The 12,041-nt window shown below is 42.3% G+C and overlaps 1 protein-coding gene across 2 annotated transcripts in view; it reads left to right on the top strand.

Annotated features, from left to right (window-relative positions):
- Nucleotides 1-4,799: 4,799 nt before the first annotated feature.
- Nucleotides 4,800-12,041, top strand: part of LOC311150215 (vitamin D3 receptor A-like) — a 64,573-nt gene continuing 57,331 nt past the window's right edge. For both annotated transcript variants that reach the window (XM_084187582.1, XM_084187581.1), the window contains exon 1: nucleotides 4,800-4,845. The gene's annotated coding sequence lies outside the window, so the exon portion shown is untranslated. The remainder of the gene's footprint in view (nucleotides 4,846-12,041) is intronic.

Raw genomic sequence — 12,041 nt, 5'->3', positions numbered from 1 at the left:
ATGATTGAATAATAACTCTGACATTTATTTTGCAATGCTCGCGCACGCATCGTGGCCAGTCTGGTTTGGGTGCGAGATGTTGATGCGCTCTTGGACAATGAAGTATTGTCTCCTAAAATGTTACCATGACCATTTTTAGGCTGCATAGGTGAATAACAGTAGTTGGGAATATTTTCAAAGTTCCTAGGCTATTGTATGGCAGGGATCATCAACTGGATAAAGCCGCGGGACTATTTTTTTCTTTTTTTTTCTTGAGCTGATGGTCAGGGGGGGCCGGAACATAATTATAAATAATTTGTAGACTGCAAATTGGCCACAAGAAGCCCAAACAGATATAATGTTGGACTAAAACATAATAATTTCAAACCTTGCTTAAATTTTGTATAGAATCACGTCTCTCTATTATGTATGGGAATACTTGGGAACAGATTTCCATAATTAATATCACGTGGAGCTGATTTCCTGGTGTTTTTAGTATTTTATGTCTAACAATGAAAATGCAACATTATTTTTTTTTTGCTCAGAAAACTTGGGGGGCCAAATAAAACCACCCACTGGCCAAATTCAGTTGGGGAACCCTGATGTGTGGTTTTGTTTATTATTTGATTAGGGTTCCCTTTTGAGTGGCTATAATAGGCCCCCATTCAGTCAAGTGTTCCCAGCTCATCTGAGTTCTTCCCTAGCAACTGTAAAAACAGTTGAGTAAGCTTAGGTTAGTTTTTACATTTACATTTTAGTCATTTAGCAGACGCTCTTATCCAGAGCGACTTACAGGAGCAATTAGGGTTAAGTGCCTTACTCAAGGGCACATCGACAGATTTTTCACCTAGTCGGCTCGGGGATTAGAACCAGCGACCTTTCGGTTACTGGCACAACGCTCTTAACCACTAAGCTACCTGCCGCCATTAGTTCAAAGTGTAGTACAAACTACAAAAATGTTTCAAACACTGTAAACAAACAGTTCAGCTATCTTGGCTATAGCTGAGCTATAGCAATTCCCTGGTTCGTGATGTGAGTTTACAGATGTGTTGTTGTACAGATGGTGAGCTTTCTCTTGACAGCTCCCAGATGGGCAAGGCTTGTGAAATATGCTGAAGGTGTATCGTTCGTTGTGTTCACTCCACCACACATTGGGAAATGAATGGCTCGCTGTGCTGGAGTGCCCCTGACTCGCAGCGAGTGGACCACCCAGCTACGAGTGACACGGGAGATCATTTGACAAGATTAAAATCGTTTAAAAAACAATGAGTAGAGACCCATGCCATTATTAGTTCTACATTATTGCCCTTTGCCTCACTATCTTTCACTATTTTCCTTGAAGATGCAGTTTAGGCGTAAGTATTTAACAGTTGTTAAATCACTACACCCCAGTAGCCTTGCAGCCTTAGTAGTGAATCACTTTTTTTAAAGGGGCTAATGGTTTCCACATGAGTGTAATTGCAATGGAACAACATAAGTGTAGGTATAATTCAGGCATTTAGAAAAAGCGCTGACATTATGGTTTTGTGATTAGGCCTAAGGGGCTTTGTAAGGAGTTGCCCGTGTTTGTAACAGGCAGGCCACGTGGCTTGCTGTGGCGGATGTGGACACCTTGACACTGTCTCCAAGCACATTGACAGAAGCCACATGGCTGGTTAATCATGTGCTAGCATTCAATGCTGAGAAAGAAAACAAGAAGTTGAAGTACTCCACTGAGAACAGTTAAGCCTTCACTTTGTCCACCTTGGCTTAGTGCTAGCTTGCTAGCTGACTGACATCTGGAATCTATCTATTTTGGATTTTTTTCACTATATATCTATTGGATTTCACTGACTCTCCCTCGGCCCAGCGACGCTCCTGCCTCCCCCTCACTTTGGTAGCGAACTCAGCCTGCTCTCTTAAGTTTTACCATCGGATGTGCCCCAGCCATCAATCTGTAAGTCTTTGCTCTCTCTTTGCTTTTGATCTGCGGTTATGTTTTATTTATGCTGTTGGTTGGCTAGGCTAATAGCTAGTTGGCTAAATAGCTAACGTTAGCTGCCTGGCTCGCTCACTTGCTAAGATAACTGCATATACAGTGGGGAGAAGAAGTATTTGATACACTGCCGATTTTGCAGGTTTTCCTACTTACAAAGCATGTAGAGGTCTGTCATTTTTATCATAGGTACACTTCAACTGTGAGAGACGGAATCTAAAACAAAAATCCAGAAAATCACATTGTATGATTTTTAAGTAATTAATTTGCATTTTATTGCATGACATAAGTATTTGATCACCTACCAACCAGTAAGAATTCTGTCTCTCACAGACCTGTTAGTTTTTCTTTAAGAAGCCCTCCTGTTCTCCACTCATTACCTGTATTAACTGCACCTGTTTGAACTCGTTACCTGTATAAAAGACAACTGTCCACACACTCAATCAAACAGACTCCAACCTCTCCACAATGGCCAAGACCAGAGAGCTGTGTAAGGACATCAGGGATAAAATTGTAGACCTGCACAAGGCTGGGATGGGCTACAGGACAATAGGCAAGCAGCTTGGTGAGAAGGCAACAACTGTTGGCGCAATTATTAGAAAATGGAAGAAGTTCAAGATGACGGTCAATCACCCTCGGTCTGGGGCTCCATGCAAGATCTCACCTCGTGGGGCATCAATGATCATGGGGAAGGTGAGGGATCAGCCCAGAACTACACGGCAGGACCTGGTCAATGACCTGAAGAGAGCTGGGACCACAGTCTCAAAGAAAACCATTAGTAACACACTACGCCGTCATGGATTAAAATCCTGCAGTGCACGCAAGGTCCCCCTGCTCAAGCCAGCGCATGTCCAGGCCCGTCTGAAGTTTGCCAATGACCATCTGGATGATCCAGAGGAGGAATGGGAGAAGGTCATGTGGTCTGATGAGACAAAAATAGAGCTTTTTGGTCTAAACTCCACTCGCCGTGTTTGGAGGAAGAAGAAGGATGAGTACAACCCCAAGAACACCATCCCAACCATGAAGCATGGAGGTGGAAACATCATTCTTTGGGGATGCTTTTTTGCAAAGGGGACAGGACGACTGCACCGTATTGAGGGGAGGATGGATGGGGCCATGTATCGCGAGATCTTGGCCAACAACCTCCTTCCCTCAGTAAGAGCATTGAAGATGGGTCGTGGCTGGGTCTTCCAGCATGACAACGACCCGAAACACACAGCCAGGGCAACTAAGGAGTGGCTCCGTAAGAAGCATCTCAAGGTCCTGGAGTGGCCTAGCCAGTCTCCAGACCTGAACCCAATAGAAAAGCTGAAAGTCCGTATTGCCCAGCGACAGCCTCGAAACCTGAAGGATCTGGAGAAGGTCTGTATGGAGGAGTGGGCCAAAATCCCTGCTGCAGTGTGTGCAAACCTGGTCAAGACCTACAGGAAACGTATGATCTCTGTAATTGCAAACAAAGGTTTCTGTACCAAATATTAAGTTCTGCTTTTCTGATGTATCAAATACTTATGTCATGCAATAAAATGCTATTTAATTACTTAAAAATCATACAATGTGATTTTCTGGATTTTTGTTTTAGATTCCGTCTCTCACAGTTGATAAAAAATGATAAAATTACAGACCTCTACATGCTTTGTAAGTAGGAAAACCTGCAAAATCGGCAGTGTATCAAATACTTGTTCTCCCCACTGTAGCTAACATTCTTTGATAACTGGTTAGATGGCGTTATGTATTTCCAAAACTTTAGTTTACTTGAATGTAGCTCTAGCTAGGTATTGATGGCAACTGGCTGACTCATGTAGTGCTAACAAAACTTTAGCAGGCTGATAGTGCTAACGTTAGAAGGCTAGTAGGGCTAACGTTTGTAACAATAAATTAAAAGTATTTGCTTGTAAGTTGGAAATTAAATTGAAACGATTTGGTTTAATTAGAAGTTATACATTTGAGGTTATTTCCATTGGAGTTAATATTATAGGGAATAGGCTGGCTTGCCGGGCCCTCCATATTACATCACACCCTGTAAAAACATTTTCCAACATGACTTCGGCATTCTTCTGAATTTTGATCGGTTTTATGTAGTAACTCGTAAATAGAAACATTTGGTGTAACTTTGTTTTGTTTGTTTTGTTGTTTTAGGCATTTAGCAGACACTCTTATCCAGAGCGACTTACAGGAGCAATTAGGGTTAAGTGCCTTGCTCAAGGGCACATCGACAGATTTTTCACCTAGTCGGCTCGGGGATTAGAACCAGCGACCTTTCGGTTACTGGCACAACGCTCTTAACCACTGAGCTAGGGGAACTTTTGATGCGTATAGTAATGCAAATCCATATGTTACGTTTATTCTACCTACCTTTTTAATGTTTTTACTGCTACAATAACAATTTCTGGTAGTGCTACTACTGCTCATTAAGCCTTAATGGGCAGTGTTGATGTTCTGCTGTGTAAAGTGTGTCCTTGGGGCCTGCAGTGCAGTTGTTCACGTGCGTTTCCCCTGCGCAGTGTGTGATCCCTGGACTCGGAGAGAGCACAACAGTAGGGAGGGGCTGTGTTTTGTAAAGGACTCTGGGTTTAGCTGTGTCTGACCGGTTGTCATCTCGCTTGGGGGCTATCCACTCCTCCTCCCTCCGTCCCTCCGCTCGCTCGCTCTCCCTCCCTTCTCTTTCGTCAGCTAGTGCTGCAGCGCATGGGTCGAGTGGATCAGGGAGGGACTGGGTGTAAACCGGGCCCAATGGATGGGATTGGTTTAGAGACTACAAGCCCCCCATTGTAGCCCCCTCCCCTTCCTGTTTGTGTCCTAGTCATCTGCTGTCATGCGCACCCCAACCCACTCCCCCTGCCACTGCTGCACAGAAGAGCTGCTGACTCCTGTGGATCCTACAGAACACAGGGGTAAGCCCATGGGACAGGACCGAGCATGTTTGGCTTTTCCTTCTTCTCCTGTCTCCTCTCCTTTCTCCTCTCCTGTCTCCTCTTCTGTCCTTCTCTTCTGTCCTTCTCTTCATCTTCTCTCCTCCCTTCTGTTTTTCATTTTGGCGTTTGTCTCAAATGGAGGTGTGTAATATGAGGTGGCTTGTTAATACATTCTCTCTGTCTCTTTCTGTCTCTCTGTGTCTCTCTCTTGCTCTGTGTCTCTCTCTCTCTGTGTCTTGCTCTGTGTGTCTCTCTGTGTCTCTCTCTGTGTTTTTTCCTGGTGTTCTTGGCCTTGGAAGCCTCTGTTTGGTTTTGGAGTGTGATTTGGGCAACACTGAGGTCTTCTCGGGTCAGATTTGTTTTAAGTCTGTGCTTGTAGTGCGCCAACCAAAGTATGCAGTAAAACACAACCCCCCCCGCGCGCGCCTCTCTCACTTCGTAACTCTGTCAGATCGGACTGTATTAGTGAGTTAATGGGATAGCTAGTTAGATATTATTTTTTGTGTTTGGTTTCCCCTTGACGTTATGCATTTGTCGGATGGCTGTATGTGGGGTTCCCTGTATTAGAGGTTACAGTTATACGCTCCCTGCTGTGTTCCTGTGTTCACCTTTCATCCCAGCACATGCATATGGAAAACCTAAGAACAGATACAATGTGCGATTGCTCATATTGTTAGAACTAAGAACATCTCAGACTTTTATGCTTATAGTTTGGTGCCGCTCGTTAGGCACAATAGAAACAAGGCAACATCAGCTCTGTGGATGGCTATTGTCTCTATCACATTTGTCTATAATCTCATCACTCATCCCAAAGGAAAGGCATGTTATTTAATGCTCAATTGCACTGTTGTAGTCATCAAGTCATACTGATGAGTGGTAGGCATGCACGCTATAGAAGGCACCATGTGAACAGAGAGGCAGTAAGGCCCCAGGATGGCTCTTACTGATGCAGCAGGGAAGTGAGGTATTTTAATTCCCCTTAGCCAGGAAATGAAAGCCTGCAATGGACCCACGCTCATAAGTCTGTCCTGCGTGCCAGCTGGGCCTGGTCAGCTTTAGATGTAGGCTACAGCAGTAGTAGTAGTCCAGTAGTAGTGGGTGACGTGATAGCAGCGCACTCCCCAATAGCAGTATCAGCCAAGAGCCAACACAACTTTGTGCCTATTTCTCCTGTGCACTCAGGGTTCTACACTAACCTTTTCCACTGGTGGTACTGGTACTACCAACTTTTTCAGTTGGTGGCACCAGCACAAGATTGATAATGACCTGGCTTGTGTCCCGTAATGTACTTGCATTCCATACAGAACCAGGCTAATAATAACTAATCATCTTTCAAATTAGCATGCCCTTTTGTTCTTACATTGTTTTGGATAGATTTACTGTAACAGCAAAGAAAAGAGACTGTTAAAATAAAGTGCAACATTTATTTATTGCAGATTTCAGAGTGCCATGTTATTTTCTGCGAAATCCTCTGGAGGGCAGAATTTGAAAATATGAATACAAAACTATACCATGGCATGTGATTTCCCAAAAAATGTTCAGGTTATCATACTCAAAATCACACTTAATTGTTTTTTTTTTATAGAAAAACTAAATTGGATGTTCTAAGTCCACAACCGCTCTAGCTCTGCCACCTTTCACCGCAGATGTGGAAGTGCGACATCTGCGGTTTTTGCGTCCATATATACTGTCCCGGAGGTCTGCCGGAAAGCGAACATCATTTCATTAGCAGGTGATTTAATCTTTCATTTGTGAGCTGAGCAAGTAGCCTATATACAGAGTTCATACAGTCAAATTCAAGGATTTTCAATGACTTTTTCAAGAACTTAATTGTAGTTTTCAAGGACTTACATTTTATATTTAATTGTTGTAATAGCCTATAGAAAAATGAAACTTTACATAAAATGTATGCCAAAAGGTATGCATTACCACTTGGAGAATAATGACTTTTTTAAATAGGCCTACCATATGTCAGAATAATGTGGCCATTGCCTGATTAAATGGACAGCATGCTCCCGACATAAACACACTAGTGTCCACTGTCCATGTGGTAGCTAGTCAGTCTCACCATTTGAAATGTTGAAGAGTTTATTGAGGGGTTACTGTATCATGTTTTAAAACGAGAAAGCGACCAAAAACCGGGTTCCCTTTGTAATGGAATGCTTTGTATGGAAAACTAAGTTGAAGCCAACATTCGATGTTGTCTTGCTCATAATAACCACACAAGATTTTACCGCAACAGACTATAGCGCAACACTCTTCAATTGAAACGGCGGGAAACAAACGAAAGCGGCTACATCTCTCATAAAAACGGATCAGAAATGAAATCACGTAATAATTATATTGGAGCAGTAGAACTTCTAAATCGGCTACCATAACTTTAATGACTTTGAGGGCAAAAGGGCCTATAGGAAATATCTGATTTTCCAAGACTTAAATACCTGGTTTGCATACCCATTCTTGCCTTAGTATTTAGATATCATAAATTAGTACATCTTTCCTACCCCTACCGCTGTCGGTCTTCGCTCCACGCAACAACCAGCTGTTTGAGAGCTGCACGTGCTCTCTGCCCGACAGATTATCTATAGGTTATATTTGTGCAGCGCGCGTGTGTTAAATAATCGACACAACGAATAGCTTCGGGAATCCAAAATGTTTTTTGTTGCATTATTACAAACCGGCCACAGATGGGGTGATCAACTGGCCCAGAGGGTTTCCAAAACCTCTGCTGCATGTTGAGCCCAGACACACACAGACGGGGGAATTCCCATGCCGTTGTTGCCTATTCAGAAAGTTGGTTTATTTTTGGTCATTTGCACATTACTGTTTGAATAAATCATGATAAAAAAGTACAAAATGTGAACCAAAAATTATTGTGACCTGAAAGAAAAAAAATCACTGGCACCCTTGCTACCAATTACAAATGTGTGCCGCACTGCCAAGTCAAGCGGTCGCAAATGCAACGGTTTTGTTCGCAGTATCGAACCCTGTGTGCACTGCTGTTGCATTAAAACAGACAATCAGTCAGTAGGAAAGAGACTCTTTGTTTCTGAGGGTGTCATTTCACTGAGGAAGGGAGAAACACTACACCAATACCAAATAAAAGTGAGGTAATGATTTTCGGAACTGCCTCTCCCTCTCTCATTCTTTTCCCCATGTGGACTCGGTTGTTGTATTTCCTCCCTCAGTCAGTAGCATGTGGGAGCGACTTCCTGGCTGAGGAATACAGAGTGAGAGAAACATCCAGCTCCTCCCTGGACTGGAGGGACAATGCAGCTGTGTGCTGTGTCCATTATCTCCATAAGGCCTTGTTGTTTACACTTCCATTCCATAGAGCTGGCGTACCAGATTTTGAGATCCGAAAATTCAGCCTGACTGTTTAAACATATTTTGTACTGTGACGTGTTGATAAGATTTAAAAAAAATATGATAGATAAATCTGATTAATGGTTCTGTTATAATTCTCAGTGATGGAGAACTCTTTGGCTCTGTGGCAGGCAGCAGTGTTAGCCCCCAGGACCCGTGGTCAGATCCACCTGTGTGTGTAGTTTGGGGCCTGGCTTTGTAGAGCAGATGGCAGCTTTCCCTGCAGGTACCACCCACACTGTACACTACTGCTGGCTCTGGCTGTGTGGGAGGTATTCTTCTGCTGTACTAATCGAGTGTGGTATGTGCAGCAAGTGTGTCTTGTATTAGTGGCATTCATGTGCTTTCCCCACTTTTCCTCTTCACTGTTTTCCTATAAATCTGCATGTGAGCTGGCATGATGGCGTCTCTCGACTCGCTCACACTTGCCGTCAGTTCCTAGAACAGGCTGTAGATTTCTCCGTTTTTTTCATTTAACAGATGTAGCGGGGAGCGATGAATGAGTAATTTCCTCCGTTACATGTGAGCCTGTTGTTTTCTGCTTCTTTTTTTTATCATTAATTGACACCAGGGTTGCGTTGTGAAAGGGGGATTATTTTTCGGGTAATTTTGTAATGGTGAAGCTGTGTGGAGGGAGGTTCAGGGCAGGTTGAATCCCTGAACGGAGGGAGTGGAGGTGGTGTGTCTGTCCATGCTGGACATGTGGGATTGGACACGTGACTCCAGGAAAGGTTAATATCAGGTGAACTCTGCAAACTGAGTAGAAAGCAAAGGGGGGGGGGGGGGAGTTTTCTTCCAACAAACTCTATTTTGGCAGCCTCTGGTACATTCTAATGCTAGATTGTATTTTTAACCAGCAACTAAAGTGCCTTCAGAAAGTATTCACACCCCTTGACTTGTTCCACATTTTGTTACAGCCTGATTTTAAAAATATATATTTTTTTATATTGGCCTGTACACAATACCCCATAATATCAAAGTGGAATTATGGTTTTTGAAATGTTTACAAATTAATTTAAAATGAAAAGCTGAAATGTCTTGTCAAGTATTCAACCCCTTTGTTATGGCAAGCCTAAATAAGTTCAGGAGTAAACATAATAAAGTACAGAACATGCATCCTGTTTGCAATAATACAAGAAATGTGACAAAGCAATTCACTTTCTGTCCTGAATACAAAGTGATATGTTTGGGGCAAATACAATATAACACATTACTGAGTATCACTCTCCATATTTTCAAGCATAGTGGTGGCTGCATCATGTTATGGGTATGCTTGTAATCGTTAAGGACTGGGGAGTTTTTCAGGATAAAAATTAGCGGAATGGAGCTAAGCACAAGCAAAATACTAGAGGAAACCCTGGTTCAGTCCACTTTCCACGAGACACTGGGAGATTAATTCACCTTTCAGCAGGACAATAACCTAAAACACAAGGCCAAATCTACACTGCAGTTGCTGTAATCCTGAGTGGCCTGATTACAGTTTTTACTTATCTACTTGAAAATCTATAGCAAGACCTGAAAAATGGTTGTCAAGCAATGATCATCAACTAATTTGCTAGAGCTTGAAGAATTTTGAAATGAATAATGTGAAAATAGTGCACAATCCAGGTGTGGAAAGCTCTTAGAGACGTACCCAGAAAGACTCTCAGCTGTAATTGCTGCCAAAGGTGCTTCTACAAAGTATTGACTCAGGGGTGTGAATACTTATGTACAAGACATATTTCTGTATTTCAATTTCAGATGTGCAAACATTTCTAAAAACATGCCGTTATCGGTATTGTGTGTAGATGGGTGAGGGGAATACATTTTTTTTTTTTTGAATTCTGGCTGTAACACAACACAATTGAATACTTTCTGAAGGCACTGTATCTGGAAATAACACCCCCAAAAAATCACACTTTTACAGTGTTCGTTTCATCAGCTGTTGTACAATATGATATAAAACACAGGACAAACGTAATTTTGACTGCACTGGGCCTTTAAAGAATCCTGTAAGAGTCTGCTGATTTCCAAAGGCTTCAAGCTGACTTCCAAAGGCTTCAAGCTTCCTTTTTAAGAGGCATTTTCTCAGCTATCTGCAATACAGGTGTTAAACATGGCCTTTGCTACACAGAAAGCAACAGTTGACTATGCCATTGTCAACACTGATTAAATCAGTAGACCTATATCAATATCTTTGAGAATACCAAATAAGTATCATTTGTTTGCTTTTATCATATTTTGGACCAGAGTGAGGATCTCTCCACTAGCCTACTTATTGTTCCTGCAGTGAGAAGGATTCACCATCTTCATCGAATGTTTTCATAATTTGTCTGCAGATAATTGCCAGAAATCCTACCAGTATGCAAATTAGGAAGCCAAATGAACAGCTCTCTTACCAATACAATTCGGTAGGCTACTGACGAGTCACTCACTTTAACGTCACAGTCTGGCAAGTCCAGATGGACTTCAAATCGAAAATACAAACAAGATCTTTAGTTGACTTGTCCGGATGCAATACTAGGGACATAACTACGTTGTATGATTTATGAATGGCAAGGAAATATGAGATTGACTTTATTCAGTCAGTTCCACACCTTTTATAAACTAGTCAAGCTTGCTGTTTGTCAATCAAAGCACAGTAAATGGCCTATGTGACACCACTCCGGTCGAGCCAGTTGGCCAAAAGTCTACTGGCCCGAACAGAATTTCTACTGGCCTGGATGTGGTGTATTTCTTAAATTCCTTGGGGTCATGCAGGGCCTATAGGTTGACATGCTTTCTCTCTATATTCAGCTATTAATAGGCTACATTTGGTTATGATATGTATTAAAAAGCGGTGTAATTTACAATAATTGAGCAATGCAAGTCATTACTTTATTCTTTAGGATTGCATTGTATTAATTGCTTTCATTTTTGTTTCTAAAGTATGTCATTTTGAAGATTTGAAAATCGGACGCTGCCCCTTTAAGACAAATGTTCCCAAAGAGATATCGATATGGCTACAGTAGGCTAGCCAAGACTAATGCTAGGTGTCTTTTGTAGCTTTCTTTTTGCAGACTTTCAACAATTGCTAGTATGTTCCATAGACACTAAAACCAGTAGATAGTGATAGCGCTTACATCATCTACGTATTCCTATGGAAAACTCCCGATGAAGCTGGAAGTATTTGAATTTGAAGCGTGCCAAATTGCTGAATGGGGCTGAATGGCATCAAAAATTTGCTATGGATCATGGTGAAAGTGGCAATAACTAGCAAAGGATCATGGTCGAAGTAGTCATTTCCATCCTGCATGAGGGGGCCTCTTCGTAGCCCCGTGATTGGTCTGTGTCTGCACATGGTTCTGTGTGACGACAAATGTAGGCGTCAGAATGGAACACTATTCAATTAAATATCTTGATTTGTAACAAACTTAAAAATAATTGACCGTGGGGATCGAACTTGATCATAATAAGCTAATTTTAGAGGCCAAAACGTCAGTCCCCAAAAAATGTTTGGGCCGTTCTGGCGATCGTAATTTACATAGGCTTTCTAGGACAGACCAGGGCTTTTGGCACCGCTAGGTTGCTATGCTGGAGCCAACCAGCAGAGCTCATGACTTCATGCTCCAGGCCAAACACTGGGGGCCTGGTATGTTCACTATTGATGGTTTACTCCTGTAAATCACTTTCCCTAAAATTAAATAAGCTCAGCAAGTAGATTAATGGGCGCTTCTTTTTGCTCTGGACAGCTCGGGTCAACTCGTGTACTGCTCGAGAAGTTGTGACTCGCAGGAGCGTGGTGGTGCTTGAATGAACGGCCAATCATATTGCACAATTACAAATGGCAT

This window comes from Coregonus lavaretus, assembly GCF_964263955.1.
Source record: "Coregonus lavaretus genome assembly, chromosome: 22".
Lineage (NCBI taxonomy): Eukaryota > Metazoa > Chordata > Actinopteri > Salmoniformes > Salmonidae > Coregonus > Coregonus lavaretus.
The sequence above is the reverse complement of the archived record's forward strand: the minus strand, read 5'-3'. Positions and strand labels throughout refer to the sequence as shown.